The sequence below is a fragment of the Triturus cristatus genome, chromosome 11, assembly GCF_964204655.1.
Source record: "Triturus cristatus chromosome 11, aTriCri1.1, whole genome shotgun sequence".
NCBI classification, from domain to species: domain Eukaryota; kingdom Metazoa; phylum Chordata; class Amphibia; order Caudata; family Salamandridae; genus Triturus; species Triturus cristatus.
The window spans coordinates 400,381,141-400,398,323 of NC_140594.1; positions in this window are offsets into that span (position 1 = coordinate 400,381,141).

The window sequence follows — 17,183 nt, forward strand, 5'->3', positions numbered from 1 at the left end:
GCGCAAAGAGGCAAATGCGCTGTGGACTGTCGGGAGGCAAGGGACCCCGGGAACCATGACATTGTGGCAGCACTTTGAAAACCCACACACTAAAAGTCTCGCCAGACCAGCACATGCGCTGGGTCAGGCGAGACCTAAAAATATCGGCTACAGGTGATTTTCGACTTTTTGTACGTGCAGGAAAATAACATACATAACAAACCGGCCACGTGCCAACCCTTAAATAGTGTCCATGCCGATAAGTCACGGAGAACTCCCTACTTTTCTACAGCCACCCCAAAATGCTGTGAGCAATGGGTACCACCCTTTGACTGACAGGACTCCAGGATCTCAACTTCTGCTTTCAGAAGACCCGGAGACAAAGCTCAAATTCGCCAGAGCCAAACCGGCCAACCGCAGCTAGCCAACATGCAATAGTAAAATCCTTATAATCACTCCACAATGGGCCACGATGAATTACTTTTGTGATTATTCTGGGGCAGACCATACAACCTTAAAATAGTTAATTTAATTTACTTGGAACTTAAAAAAACTTCAAACGAGGCTATGGAACTTAACATTTACTTACCAAACAAGGTAATTAAAGCACATAATTTACCAGACTTTGAGACTCTGGTTAAACTAAACTGGGAGGCATGAAATAGTATCCTGCGGAATGCCCTATTGAATGCCTAAAGTCGAGAAAGATCTTGCTTCAAGAATATATTAGTTCTAGTTTGCAAATTCCCACAAAAAGTAAATGCCTAAGATTCCAACTGCTCTATATATCTATCTATGAATTTGAGGTTGTTGCAAGGGAAGTGTGCCTGACGGCTTTACGGTTATAAAGAGGAAACCAACTAACACAAAAAGGCCTGGGAAGGTCTGCTGCAAATCAATGTTGCTGTCATAGGAAAAAGAAGACAAGAACCCTCACTCACCCTGAGGTTGCATGCTACATCATAGGGTTCCTCCTCACACCACAACAGCTAGTTGGGGTGTGGGTCACAACTCCTAAATTAGGAGAAGCTCTTAGATGTATAAACTACCCTATGAGTGCCTAAGGTGTGGGTTAGACAAGCAGAGTGTGGAAAATGTAGAGCATTGAAATCAAAAACTGGCACCCAGTCAGACTCTTAAGCAGTGGTGTAGCAAGGGGGTTGGAGGGGTGGAGTTTTGAGGGGGGTCGCCTCCCATCACCGCCCTTCTCACACACACTCTTTCCTATCTTAGGGCCGCGAGGTGCGGCAAACGCATGATTCGTTCGCCAGCGCACCCCCTTTCCCGCTCTTACAGCCACCGCAGGGCGGCAAAGGCTGGGACTATCACGGGCAGCAAAAGGCATAGCTACACCACTGCTCTCAACTTTTATTCAGGCTGGCAGTGAGACAGTTAAAACCAGATATGTGAAGCAGAGAAGCGACTTAACCCGGACTATTTAAAAATATTAACAACATTTTCCGACTTCACTTATAAAATTATTTTGCTTAGCCTATTTTTATTAAACTCTTTTTAGAATCCTAGTGCAATGATTGCGAAGTGCCTATTTTTATAGTAATCTGTGTCATTAATACAATAAACGTTACTTGAGATGGTTGAGATGCGACTCACTCTCGCTGTGACGTCTGAACCTCACTTCACTTCAACAATTGCATCTTAAATCGCATGTCAGAAATACTTCATTTTATGAACTGAAGAGGCAGCACTGAACCATATGATATATGAGAAATTAAATGATGAAACACACGTATGGAGGTTATTTTATAACAAATTAGGACAATTATAAATGTTTGTGGATGGCATTGAAAGTAGACAAAGGGGACAGAGAATGCACAAACTTAAGTTGCAGTTACCAAAAGCAACAGATTGGCGGGTCCTGAATACACAGAACAGAGTGTAACTGATGCCGCATCAGCAGTAAATATTTTGCAAAGAAATAAGTGCTGAGGCCTAAACTTTTGCTCAAACAACAACAACTGGCCCTAAGGAATGTTGAGGGTGGTGAATACCAAGGCTGCATTGTTTTGATTCCACCTCATGCCTCTCTTATCCACTACTAGACACTCAATGTCCCTTCATTTTAATCTTGCAGGTCTTTTTAGGTTTCGGCTGCGTGGGCTGCGCACATGCGCAGTCTCGCTGGTGAGATTTAACGTTTTTAGGGTATTTTCAGTAAAGGGCTTTAAGCCCCGCCCCTCTTTTCCATTGGCCGGCGTCACCGTTTATGCTAAACGGTGTCCAACCATTGGAAAAGAGCTCCTTGTGACGTTCGCTTTTGGCTTTTAGAAACGGGCCACTTGGACAGGCTTGTCTGGTTTCCTTCTGCCGTGAAATGTTTCTTATCTTTATGGGGCCATGTGTTTCAAACACATTGCCCTATAAAGACAAGAAAGCTTTCACGACGGACGAAAGTGAAAGCGGACCGTGCTTGTTGCACAGGGTACCAGGAGCTTGCACTCACCCTCCCTGCAGAGGATGCCACAACGTTCCATCAGAAAACTAAAACATAGCAGAAATTGATAAGGAAGCCAGTCCCAAAAACTTTGGAATACCCTTAGCCCTCGGCCTTAAGCTGAACACAAAAATACCTTCATTTTATGACATTTTTGAAAGCCGAACTCTTCCGTTGGGAATTCAGCAAGAACCTTCCAGACCAGTTTAGCATCAATGGAGGAGGCCACTTTTGTACCTCCCCCCCCTACTCATACTTACAAACAAACGGCGCTTCTAAAAGACCGCGGTGACGTGCGGGCAACGGAATAAACTCTGTATAAAAAAAAAATCAATAATCTTTTTGGTGTTGCCAATATAATATCACGCTCCTTCCGGTGCGGACCCCAAACCATCAAGCCTTGATAGGGGCAAGGAAGGCTGAGTCGTAGCTATGTGATTATCACCGACTGATTTTGGTATTTCCCTCCTAAACTCCCGGCCTATGGGGAAATCATGAGATCTCCTCACATAGCCGATAGCTGGCTGCTAAGCAGGCCGTGCAGTACCTGAGCAGGTTGTACGCTCACTGTGCAGGCACAACACATGGCTCTTTTGCCTGCTCTACCCCGCTTTGAGGACCCTGCCTCGCGCGGAATCTTCTGGTTCCTCTGTAATCCACTCCTAGCTGCTCTCAGGAGAGCTCACAGATGGTGACACAGGGGAGCGGTGGTCGCAGGGCTGGGGATTTCCTCTGCTTGTCCACATCAATATAATCTAGAACCTTTTTACCGCCCCGGGCTATGAGCCGAGAAACTGGACTTTCCAGGGTGCCCCAGCATAATGTCAGACAGCAGAGAAGAAGGGTGGGTTTACACCGCCCCTAGAGGGAACTCCATGCCTTACGTGATGACAGCTTCGAAACACGATAAACATTCAAGAGGCGTTTTGCTTTACATTTTATTGTTTCTTTGAGGGCTCAAAACTAGTGCTTGAAATGGAAAAATAGAAGTGCAGGTACCCTGAACCAAAGTACCTATTCTGATCAAAACATGAAGTTCACAAAAAGGGGAAGCGCTGGCGCTAAATCCTAGTGGCCTCAGGCCCCAAGGCGCTTTGCAGATATAACAAGCATTAAAAATGCAATAGGTCTCGCCATTTATTAAGTTAAAGCCATTTGCTTTGCTATACAGTACCATTAGCAAAGCAAATGGCTTTAACTTAATCAAAGCCGAGACCTATTGCATTTTCAATGCTTGTTCTTCCATGGTTTCTTTCTTGGTCACTGTTTTTCTGTCTTTCTCCCCTTAATTCATTCCCCCTTTGGCGTGTTTCTTTCTCTTATTCTGTGTCGAAGCCTGATGAGGAAAAATGGTGCGGGTCCCCAAAAATAAGGGCCGGTGGGCCCCACCTGCAACAGGAAGTTTGTGACACGCAGGAGAAGAGCACTAATTCCATCACTTGAAACCAGGCAGGGTTTGATTGGGGACACCATTTGGCCCGGGCAGCCCAAAAAAAGCGGCCCACATTCGTATATTGCGACCTTTGATAATACACTGCTTAGTTAATGGAGCTAAATGATGACAAACAGTTGCAGTAATACAAGTATTTTAAAGCTTATAGAGCCAGTACTCAGATGGGAAATTAACATTCCAAGGAAAAAAATATTCTTTGGAAGCACAGAATTATCAAAAATACTAGGCACAATTGTGGTTTTTACCCATACGTTTGCTGTGGGCATTTTGATTAATGTTCACTGGGAAACATGATACGGCAGAGACCTAAACTGCATTTTACACTCACTTTTTTATGATATTAATTTTATTTTTTTGCTGTACTTAAGAGAGGCCCCAATGTACAGAGTCTGGTAAAAGGTGCATATGTGTTTTTTTTGTTTTACTTGCGGCTAGCATCACATGTACATTCTGAGAAAGGGAATGATGCTAGTGTGTAAATGCAAAAATAAACAAAAAATAGTGTCACTTTCCTTACATGCAGTTTTATATAGTATGAACTAGGCCCAGAGGCATCGGAGCGCTTTGTGTGCACCAGCTGACATTATAGAGGGTCATATATTTTTTTTTTTAGGTTCATAAGGATTAAGTGATTTGCCCAGAATCACAAGATGTCGAACTGATGCTGGGACTTGAACCTGGTTTCGTTTCAAAGTCAACTGAGGCCACAACCTGTTCCTGTTGACTGCAGTAATTGTTATCTGGCCGATACAGGAGAAGAGCAGATACAGATGTATCTCCACTGCTCGCATGGAGTGGAGGAGGGCAAAAACTGAGGTGCTTCCTCACTGGCTTTCTGAAATCCCCACCTCTCCATGCTCCAGTCCTTTCCCCTGCTGCAGGCCCCTGAAAAATAAGTGCTAATGGGTTCCCATCAGCACGTCCTTGAAGCCTCTGTCACAAGCGAACGGAGGGAGGCACACCTTATGCTGTGAAAACTATATAGGGTCTGGTGAAAAGAAAGACTGCAATAGACAGTCACAACACAGTTGTGGACGAAACATGCTACTACGTTGAGTACCCATCTTCGCACCCGACAATATCCGTCACGATTAATACAAACGGCAAAGAAGAGAGCCTCAAATAACAATCGAGAGGCACTTCTGGAAACTTATGAGAAACCTCCCTCATATCGTTTGGTGTGTGTCAGCACTTTCAGCCATCTCAGCACCACAATCAAGAAAGCCATTAATTCAAATTGGCATATCTTACATAAAGGCAATAAAACGAACGAGAGGCCCCTTTTTGCCTTTAAACGCAGTAAGAATCTTGGCAATATACTTGTTCACTCTCGGCCGAGAATACCACAAGTAACCAATCTCATACGGACCATTGACACTGGCACATCAGTTCAGGGCCATTTCCCGTGTGGTCAGTGTGTAGTTTGTCACTTGACCAAACGCACTTTGGAACTTGATTTGGGTTTAAAAACCCCTTGGAAACTACAGAGCCATACCAATTGCAATTCTGAAGCATTGATATATCTCATACAGTGCCCCTGTAAGTTATTCTATGTAGGGATGACATCCCGTAAAGTTAAAATAAGGATGATTGAACATAAAAGCTCAATCAAACGGAAGAAATCCAATACTAAACTCACAAGACACTTCCTTGATATGGGACACACAGAGAGAGATCTCAGTTGGGTAGTTTTGGACAAGCCCCATTACCATAGGGATATGGGACCCCTGGAGACTGTGTTGTTCCGTAGAGAACAAAGATGGGTGTTCAGGTTGGCGAGTCATCATACTGGACTTAATGACGATATACCCTGGTGTGCTGTAGGTTCGCTTTAAGATATACAACAATACCTATACTATGTTTTGGTATAGTTTGCTAATCAACACCACATGCTGTAGGAGTTTGTTGTTAATGACTTGAGTACCTACGCACTAATTAGAGATAACTGATCCATTTAGATACTGTAAGCTGGTAGTTATTCTATACATGATTGCTATTATATACTGTCTTGTGAAGACTAGGCATCATTGACCGTATGCTACCTATTCATAGGAGAGCGTAACAATCTATGGACATCTTTATATTTCTAACTACATGAATTAGCTATTGGTCTAAGTCATTAATCAGTATACCTATTTACATATAAAGTAGACATTCTGTCTCTCGAGTAAATGAGTTACAGCTATCTTTGTCTTGTTTGGCTTTTTATATTGAGCTGGTGACTGTTTTCTGTTGTTTATAGCGGTACTCTTTCAGGGTGCATACGCTGTATCATTATATTGTGCGCTGAATATTGGATCTAGATTATAGAGTTGCACTCATGATCTGATCATCAACTAACAGTACGGATACTACGGATGCAATACATAAACTACATGGCGAAACTGGTACCGTTGGTATAGAGAGAGCGTTACGCCGTTTCCATGACTACACGTTGAGCGTAGACGTGTGACGTATACAACACGTCATCTACGTTGTATTCCGACTTCCGTATTTATCGGCTTACTAAGTAGGTGCCGCCGCTCCCTCCCGAGTGTTGAAGAGGAGACTGCGCGGTTTTATAAGGTGAGCAATTTACGATAGTATGTGTAGCTCATTGCTCATTTTTTCAATAGCATACAGTTTATGCCTTCGGTAGCCATACCTTATAGTCTTAACACTGCTTGGAGGTGTATATGAGACTGGTTCTTTACTCTCGTATCACGTGTCCTTTTCAGATGTCGTTTGTGGCCAGAATGCAGTTTGGGTTTAGCATTTCCATGACATCGCAGTTACGGGACGGGTTATTTTATTTAGATCCCGTTTTTTAATTTCTACTACGATTATGTGGTGATTTATCTATCTATACATTAGATTTAGTTATGAGAATTAGATATATTTTTGTGCCATTTACATAAGGATAACATCGTATGAGGTCTAAATAGGACTTTACACTTGATCTTATAGATTACCATATGTTTCAAATGGACACACACCTATTCCCCGGTTTGGCTATGTTTTAGTTGTGGTGTCTGCATTTTGTCTTGATGTAGGGTTGACATTACTATGATTTTTAATCCTCTACCAGAATAACCGACACATCAAGACACTTGGTAGGAGGTTGAGTTGAATTACACATCCTACACTTAGGTAAGCTCTTTATAGAGATTTATAACACCTTTTTGAGAAAGATTGATTTAGTAGAAAGGGGTTACTAAATTGGGCATTTTGTTGTTGTATTACAGAGCCCCCTGACCGATCACATCGATCAATACTAAAGCATGATGGTCAAGGATTAGAGGCCTAAGTATCACTTTATTTTATTTATTATATTTTTTTACACTACATTTAGCAGAGTGACTCCTATTGATCCTGATGAATGCCTTGAACCTTTTCGTCACCATGGCAGAAACATGTTGATCATTTATGAGGGTATATATCCATAACCCTGTATTCCCTTGCATTTTAATCACTACCACCTAGGTAGGAGGAATAAAGTTGTGACCCCTAAGTAGGTAGTTTTTTTTTTTGTTTTTTTTTTTTTAAAAACCTTTATTACAATTTCAGAGAAATACAAGTATGGGCCTACAACCAATAGGCCGGCCGCTAAAATGCAGTGTGACCCTAGGTACAGCTGGAACATTCACGTCGATGAAGCCATAAAAGGGGGTCACTGGAGTGTAAATCCTTGCCGTCGGCCGCAGTTGCAGTCCATGAACAAACAAAGGTTTCATATTTTTAAGAAACGAAAAACAACAAACACACAAGGCAAGGAATTTTAGAGCAGTAGCATGTGCCCATCGTGTCGAGGGAGTAAACCAACCCGGGTAAACAGAGGGGGAGGGGGGCAAGGCCGAAGAAACCAAACTCGCATGTCGCAGGAGCGTACAGGAATGCGCGGGCTAGGGCGACAGCGCGGCATCTATCTCACGCGTCTGAGGCGGGGCACATATATCCCCGCGATAGGAGTTCCAAGGACCCCACACCTTACTCCACTTGCCAGGCTTGCCTCTCGCCACGTACACCGTTTTCTCTCTGAACATACACCAGTCCATGTGTTCTTTCCACTCGCTGACCGTGGGCGGCCTCTGGGAGCCCCACAATTGTGCAATGTCACGCTTCGCTACCATATAGCCCAGAGTCACCCACTGCGTCTGCATCGCATTGTAATCAGTAGGCTCCCAGACATTCAACAGACATCGCCGTGCCTCCGGCAACAAGGCCACATGCGTGACTTCTTCTAACACCGCATGCACTCTGCACCAAAACCGAGTCACCTCCGGACATTCCCACAGGATATGGAGGAAACTCCCCAGTAGCCCACAGCCTCGCTTACACAACCCATCCACCGAATATCCCATACGCATCAAACCAGGCCCCGTGACGTACACTCTGTGGAGTATTTTAAGCTGGATGAACCGCAATCGGGCCGGGATAGCCACCTCTTTCGGGGAGGCCACCGCTGACACCCAATCCTCGTCGTCCAGCTCCAAACCGTCGGCAATCCAAGTCTCCCGCAATGAGGCCAGCAAACCCACCCGATCATTAATAAGCTTCTTGTAAATCAGCGAAATGGTGCTATCCGGCACATGGCCGTCCAAGACCCTGTCCTCCAACGGGGAATTCTCCGGAATAGCCGCCGCGTCCGGAAACACGGAGCACAGGGCGTGATGAACCTGAGCATACCGATAGTATTCCCTATCATTCAACTGATATTCAGTTTTCAGCATGTCGAACGTCTTGAATTTCCCTTTCGTCCAGAGATCCCCTACCGTGCTGATACCAATCGTATCCCACTTCTCAAAGCCTTTCGTAGTATACAGATAGCCCAAGCGCTGAGATGTATACAATGGTGTAGCCTGAGTCAAGCGATCCCTCCACCCCATCGCCGCATTTGCTGCATGCCACACCTGTACCGCGACCCGCGTCGGGCCCGTCAACCGCGCATCGAGGGACCCCGAGTATAATGCTCGATTATAGTCACCGCCCGGCAATAGCAATTTGTCCATCTCAAAAGCCGGGTTCAAAGCGGGGCCATACATCCCGTGATTGACGGCAGCCAACTGGGAGGCCCAGTAGTATCGTTTAATGTCCGGGAGGGCGACCCCCCCATCGTACCATGGCAGGGTTAGTTTGGCAAGAGCAATCCGCGGACGCCCATCCCAAAACAATCGACGCTGGAGACACTCCACCTCCCGAAAATAACGGGCCGGCACCAGGTCCATGGTGTTCTGTAGGGCGTACAAAAAGCGTGGCAGGGACATCATTTTGAACAGCGCTGCCCGGCCAAGTGGCGAGAGCGGCAGCCGCCGCCAACCCGCCACATCCGCCCTTAGGCGCTGGAGGGGGGGGAGAAGATTCCGTTCGTAGCGGGCCACTGGGTCCAGTGTTATAAAAATACCCAAATAAGTGAATCCCGACGTCGCAATCTGGATAGGGCACCCCCGCGGAAGGGGGGGGCCTCCCCGGAAAGGACGTATACACAGGACTTAGCCCAGTTGATGACCAATCCGGAGTTGCGACCAAAGGAGCTCAAAACGTCCACCAACATGATGAGCGATTTGCACGGCGATGCAAGATACAAAAGTATATCGTCCGCGTATAGGGAGACCCGGTCCTCGTATTCCGGCGTCCATCTAAGACCACGCATCGAGGGTTCCCATCGCAACCACTCCGCAAGGGGCTCCAAACAAAGCGCAAATAGGAGAGGGGACAGCGGACAACCCTGTCGGGTGCCCCTGCCCAAGACAAAGGGAGCCGATACCCGTCCGTTGACCACTACCTGTGCCAGCGGATTGTCATAGAGCAATTTCACCCAACCGATGAACCCCGGGCCGAAACCAAACTTCGCCAATGCTGCCCAGATGTATGGCCATTCCAGGGTATCAAACGCCATGGTAGCGTCCAAGGACACCAAGATGGCCGGTTCACGAAGGAATGGCGCGCGAGCAAGGACGCCATGCAACCGCCGCAGGTTCAAAGCGGTATTGCGATGGGGTATAAAGCCGGATTGATCCTGATGAACCAGGTCGCCCACAACCCGGATCAGACGATTGGCCAGTACCTTGGCGAGGATTTTAGGTTCCGCGTTTAACAAGGAGATGGGCCTGTAAGAAGCACATCGATCCCGGGGCTTCCCCTCCTTATGGATAACAACAATGGTAGCGAGACGTTGGTCAGAGGGGAGGGAGCCTGCCGCCCTAGCCTCAAGGAACATGTCCCTGAGATAAGGCGCAATAACATCTGGGCGCAACTTGTATAATTCAATGGGGAGTCCGTTAGGACCCATGGCCTTGCCCGATGCAATCGAGCGGATGGCCAAAGCAATCTCATCTGGCGACAGGGCCGCATCCATCACTACTTTATCCTCATCGGACAAGGAGGGCAGAGCTACGTCTCGAAGCAGCAGTCGAGAGTCTTCCTCCGAGCGTTCCGAGACCGGAGAGTAGACCCCGTGAAAATACTCCGCAAAGCAATCAACTATATCACCGGGGTCCGTCACACGCACACCGTCCACCCTCTCAACCTCCGGTACCACTCGACTCGCTCTCTCCTTCTTATCCAACCAAGCAATCAATTTCCCGGCCTTATCACCCATATCATATAAACGTCCCTGTTGCTCCCTGCTCACACTCCTAGCAGATTCAGTAACCAGCGCCTTGTAGTCGGCCTGCTTGAGCTCCAAGATATGCAATCTGTCATCCGTTACACCTTGCTCCAACTCACTCTCCAACTCAGTAATCTCATTTTCTAGCCGAACAACCTCCTGCGCAGCGCATTTTTTGGTGGAGGAAATGAGAGATAGGGCCTGTCCCCTGAGCACCATTTTAAAGGCCTCCCAAAGGGAGATGGCGGAAGACACCGACCCCACGTTGTCCTTAAAGTAATGTTCCAGAGACTTGACCAAGTCTGCACGAATTGTGGGGTTTCGTAGGTACCAGGGGTTGATCGGCGCCACCCTCCCCTCCGCCCCCAGGGCGATATCCAGGTGCAACAAAAGGGGGGAGTGATCTGATATACCGCGTGCCAAGTGTCTCACCTCCCCGATCATCCCAGCTTGGGCCGCAGGAACTAGCATATAGTCAAGCCTCGAAAGACTACCATGGGCCCCAGAATGGAAGGTATACTGCGCCTGCCCAGGGTGTTTCAACCGCCAGCAATCTATCAGTCCCAGGGCATCCAGAAAACCCCCCAACCTACTCTGGGCCCGAGGGAGGTCCCTAGGGTGGTATCGATCCTCAACTCCGGAAACAACAGCGTTAAAATCCCCCCCCAGGACCACCACCCCCCCCCGGGAGCCCAAGCAGCAGACGTCCCAAATCAGCATAGGTGGCCGTCTGCAGGCCCGGCGGGACGTAGACCGTGACCAGCGTAATCAACCTACCCTCCCACCTCCCCACCAGCGCAGCGTAGCGCCCTCTGTCGTCGTGGATCACCTCATCCACCACTAACGGGAGAGAGGTCCTGACCAAAATGCCCACTCCCCTCGAGCCAGAGGTGAAACCAGAATGGGCCAGAAGGCGATACCCTCGTCTGTTCATGGCATGGAAAGAGTTCCCTATGAGGTGTGTTTCCTGCAGGAACACAATGTCTGGCGAGATACGTTTCAGAAACTGCAGGACTACCCCCCGCTTTATCCTGTCCCCCAGCCCATTCACATTCCAGGAAAGAAGTTTCAGCCCCCTACCCCCCATCCCTCCCAGCACAGAACATCCCCCTCCCGGGTGGCACAATCATAGTAGAACAGCATGAAATATTATCCCGCCTTGTGAAACAAACAAACAATCCCCAACCCCGTCCCATCAACCCCAACAAAACTCCCCCCTCCCTGCACCCCTGCGTGAGCCCAAACAGCCCCCCCAACCTGCAGTGTGCCTGTCGCCCCATTATAAAATTCACTACAAGAAGGACAAAAAAAGAACCCCAGAAGGAGGAAAGGGCCCCAGCAAGCCCCCCGCAACCTCCAAACACCACGGGGCAAAGTGTCAACAACTGGAGTCCGGTGCAGCCACAGGCGCAAAACGTTACCAAAGCAGTCCAGCGCCAGAATCACAGTTCCATTCCTACTCCGGCGAACCTTCTCCGCTCTCCGTCATCCGCCCCTCCGGCTCCCGACTCTTGCGCAGGGCATCCAGCCACTCTCCCACCGCCTCCGGCCGGTCGAAGAAGTGTGAGCGACCATCTAGCTCGACTCGCAGCCTAGCCGGGAAGAGCATCGCATACTTGAAGTCCATGTCTCTCAAGCGCCGTTTGATGGCCGAGAAACCCATCCGTTGCTTTTGAACCGCTTGCGTAAAGTCTGGGTAAAAGCTAACATTAGAGTTCTCAAATCGTAATGGCCCCGCCACCCTCGACGCCTGCAGGATAGCGTCTCTATCCCGAAAATTAAAAAGTCGGGCAATGATCGGCCGCGGGGGGGCACCCACCTTAGGCGCACCCCCTGGAACCCTGTGGGCCTGTTCCACGGCGAAGAATTTGCTCAGCCCTTTGGGTGCTAGATGAGTCTCCACTAGATCCTCCACAAAGAGGTCCACAGCAGATTCCTCCGATCGTTCGGGCACGCCGATAATGCGGACGTTGTTCCGCCTGGCCCTGCCTTCAGAGTCCTCGAGGCGACGCTCGGTCAGGTCGCTTGCGAGCTGCAACCTCCGCACCGTCGTCTGCAAAGCGGCCACATCCACCGTTAGACTCGACGTCGCTTGGGCCAAAGAGTCGACCCGGTCGTTGGTTTTCGACAGGTCTGCTCTGACCAAGGTGACATCGATCAGCACCGAGTCCAACTTGTTGGCCAGAGTATCCAGTTGCTGGTTCACGGTCACCTTCATCTCCTCGATGGCCCCCATGACATCCAGCAGAGTCAATTCGGGTGATGCGCCCGAGGCCTCCTTGGGCGGCTCAGGCGATTTACGTGATCCACTAGGGGATCCCTTTGGCTGAGCGTAGCGGTCCATATTGTTGGCCTGAGAATAGGCTCCCCTCCGGGTAGATTTGGGTTTTAGCTTGTCGCCATCCACTCTTGTCGTCATCGTTGGCGATCAGCAAGGTCAGCACCCTCCAGCACCCGGAGGAAGGCCCGGGGATCCGGGCCGCTAGCTGATGTCCAGGCTCGGCACTCCGCACTCGGTGCAGCTCTCCCGATGTCTCCTCAACAGTTTCGGTCGGTCAACTCGAAACCGAAAGTGAAAGTACGAGTTCCAGGGCAGGCCCAGCCTGGCATGCCGCTGTTGTTCACTTTGCAGCCGGGCACCTCACCAACCCGAGTCCGGGACCAAAGCCGGAGAAGGCCGCAAACTTCAGGTCGCCAAAAAACCAGGTTCCCGGAGTCCAATTTCGATTTGGAAAACGAGTGGCACCTTAGCGTAAGATCACAGACAAAAGCCCGTCGAAAAAATCAGGATTATGACAGGATAGACGTGGGAGGTTGCGGAGGCCCTCGGGAGCCACAAGCCTACGCGGCCATCTTGGTTGCGCGCTAGGCTCCTCCCCCCAAGTAGGTAGTTTTTAAGACACTATTATCATTTATTTTCAGCACTCTGCCCCTCCTTACATTTTGAGTTGGTAGTTCCAACACGTGCTTCGCACTCCTGCTCCTTCCCTTTTGGGTTAAGTCATAGCCCATACGAGGTACCTTGCGGTCCTCGTGTGTTGGAGAAACCCAATGATGAAGCATGTCACCCTCGGGTGAGTGAGGGTTTTCGTCCACAACTATGTTGTGCCCGTCTATTGCAGTCTTTCTTTTCACCAGACCCTATATAGTTTTCACTTGCTACCCTATATTTAGTGTGAGACTTATGATATGGAAGCTTTATAGGATAGAATTGTCCTCTTTTCTATATAGTAGCATTGTTCTTCCTTTAGGCACCTCCTGTGTGAGCTACATATAAGTACAGTTTCTTAACTGTGAGTTGCATTTCATTTATTTTTAGTTAATTTTGGTAGCTAGGCACCATGACAGACAATATGGGCTTAGCTTTTGATGATGATATGGTTCAAGCCATTTTGCAGACACCCAGCATTTTAGACACCCAGATAACCCAGACATTGGCACTTACTGAAGAATGGAATAAACTCACTAATTTGAAGAGGCAACATATACGAACAGCCTTACATTCTGCCATACTCACAGAATATCTGAGAGCGAATATAGCACCCCAGGGTTTGGTGGTAACTAATGCCCCCAAATTGTTTCTAGAAAATAACGTTTTTAAAATCAATTGGTCCAAGATTGCGTGAAAGTGCTCTAGAGATTGGCTGATTCTGCTGATTACCACCGCCAAAGAAACTTCTGACCTGCTGTTAATAGAGATCCAGACATTGGAAAATCAACTCAAAAGTTCGGTGCAGATCACTTTTTACAAGAAACGTTTAGAAGAAATCAACAAGACTCTAAACGAGACAAAGGATGAACTAATAAAATATAAAGTGAACAAACTTAAGAAGGATATGGACAGATTCACCTTAGAGAAGATCTACCCATATACGAGTGACGACTACATTACCGAACAAGAAGAACAATCGAAGAGGAGCACGGGGATGGCGCAAGAACACTGATGAATGGACATCTAATTCAGATTAATGGAGTCAATCAGAAGATTCAGGTTCCAGTGACACTGAGAATCCCTATTTTCCTACACAATCGAGAGGACGGGGCAATTATGTTCATAGACCTCCCACTCAGGCCTGGTGGCCACCACATCCGTGGCAGTTTCAACCACCTCCGTTCCAAGTACCTCCTTTTCAACCTTTTCCCTATCAGGGACCCGCTTTTCAGGGGCCTTTTTTAGGGCAAGGCAGGGTACGCAGAGGAAGACGAAGATACAACAGAAACCAACAATCACAACCACGTCCAGATCAACAGAGACCGCAGGTTCAGTGGGACCCATCGTTGGAACAACGAACCACACGGAGCATGTCGGGTGCATCGACCAGTGCAATAACAATCTGATAGTCAATCTGAGCCAGAAAACCCTTAGCCCATTGGAAACATCTATACTTAATAAAGGACTAGGGTTTGTCCCTACATATTTGGGAGATGATTTTAAGACCTATCTGGAATTTTTTGCTTTCTTTCGGAAAATCCGTTTGGCATCCTTTTTTGACAATAAATTGGACATCAGACCAGAAAATTCTCACAATACTGGCCTACGAAACACGTCGACCTTCCTGCCTATGCTTCAACAAGTACCCTCTGAGGTAGCTACTTTTGAAAAAGCTGTTCTACAATATTTTGAGGCAGAAAAAAAGAAAGCTAAGAAGCCTTTTTTCAATTTGACCAAAGCTGAAGAACGTTGTGCTCTCGAACTAGGTTCTGATCCATCGATCGTAATTAAACAAGCAGACAAGGGAGGTGCAACCGTAGTGATGGACATACTAACTTATCGTACTGAATGCTTACGACAACTACATAATACTAAGTATTACATACCTATCATGCGAGATCCAACTAAGCGACTGCAGAACACCATTAGTATTCTTGTCAAAAAAGCACGGGAAGCAGGATGGATCACCCGTAATGAAGCTGATTTTTTGACTCCCACCCATCTGAAGATTCCTGCATTCTACATCTTGCCTAAAATACACAAAAATCAGAGGCCCCCTCCAGGTCGCCCTATAGTTGCTGGGATTGGTTCTTTACTTGAACCATTATCCCAATTTGTGAATTGGTTTCTTCGTCCTTTGGTGGCCAATATGCCATCATATTTGCAGGACACCAAACATGTCTTGTCCTACTTGACCACCATTCATTACGATCCAACTATACATCTTATGGCTTCTTTTGATGTAGAAGCACTGTACACAAATATACCCCAAGAAGAAACACTTTGGACTATACAGCATCTGTTAGAAGAAACTCCCCGGAGCGATCAGACACCTACATCATTTGTTATGAAATGTGCCAATCTAGTAATGAGAGAGAATTTCTTCTCCTGTGAAGATCAACTATATTGGCAAGTGATGGGCACTTCGATGGGCAGTACCTGTGCACCCAACATGGCCAATCTCTTCATGCATTGGTTTGAAGACACCTACATCTACCCAGACGACAATCCCTTCCACAGCAAATTATTGCTGTGGAAGCGTTATATAGATGATATCCTAGTCATTTGGGAAGGTGATCATGATTCTCTAATGGAATTCTCTAGATGGCTTAATACTCTGAATATGCATCTGAATTTCACTTGTGAGGCAAGCAATGAGACTTTACCTTTTTTAGATTTAAGATTATATCCCCAAGAGGGAAAGATATTTACAGAACTATATCAGAAACCAATGGCATGTAATGCACTATTGAATTATACAAGCTTTCATCCTCGGGCCCTCCATGACAATCTCCCCATAGGACAATTCCTACGGTTGAGGAGAAATTGTACAGAACTTCGGATGTATCAGAAACATGCTACTACGTTGAGTACCCATCTTCGCACCCGACAATATCTGTCACGATTAATACAAACGGCAAAGAAGAGAGCCTCAAATAACAATCGAGAGGCACGCCTGGAAACTTATGAGAAACCTCCCTCAAATCATTTGGTGTGTGTCAGCACTTTCAGCCATCTCAGCACCACAATCAAGAAAGCCATTAATTCAAATTGGCATATCTTAAATAAAGGCAATAAAACGAACGAGAGGCCCCTTTTTGCCTTTAAACGCAGTAAGAATCTTGGCAATATACTTGTTCACTCTCGGCCGAGAATACCACAAGTAACCAATCTCATACGGACCATTGACACTGGCACATCAGTTTAGGGCCATTTCCCGTGTGGTCAGTGTGTAGTTTGTCACTTGGCCAAACGCACTTTGGAACTTGATTTGGGTTTAAAAACCCCTTGGAAACTACAGAGCCATACCAATTGCAATTCTGAAGCATTGATATATCTCATACAGTGCCCCTGTTAGTTATTCTATGTAGGGATGACAACCCGTAAAGTTAAAATAAGGATGATTGAACATGAAAGCTCAATCAAACAGAAGAAATCTAATACTAAACTCACAAGACACTTCCTTGATATGGGACACACAGAGAGAGATCTCAGTTGGGTAGTTTTGGACAAGCCCCATTACCATAGGGATATGGGACCCCTGGAGACTGTGTTGTTCCGTAGAGAACAAAGATGGGTGTTCAGGTTGGCGAGTCATCATACTGGACTTAATGACGATATACCCTGGTGTGCTGTAGGTTCGCTTTAAGATATACAACAATACCTATACTATCTTTTGGTATTGTTTGCTAATCAACACCACATGCTGTAGGAGTTTGTTGTTAATGACTTGAGTACCTACGCACTAATTAGAGATAACTGATCTATTCGGATACTGTAA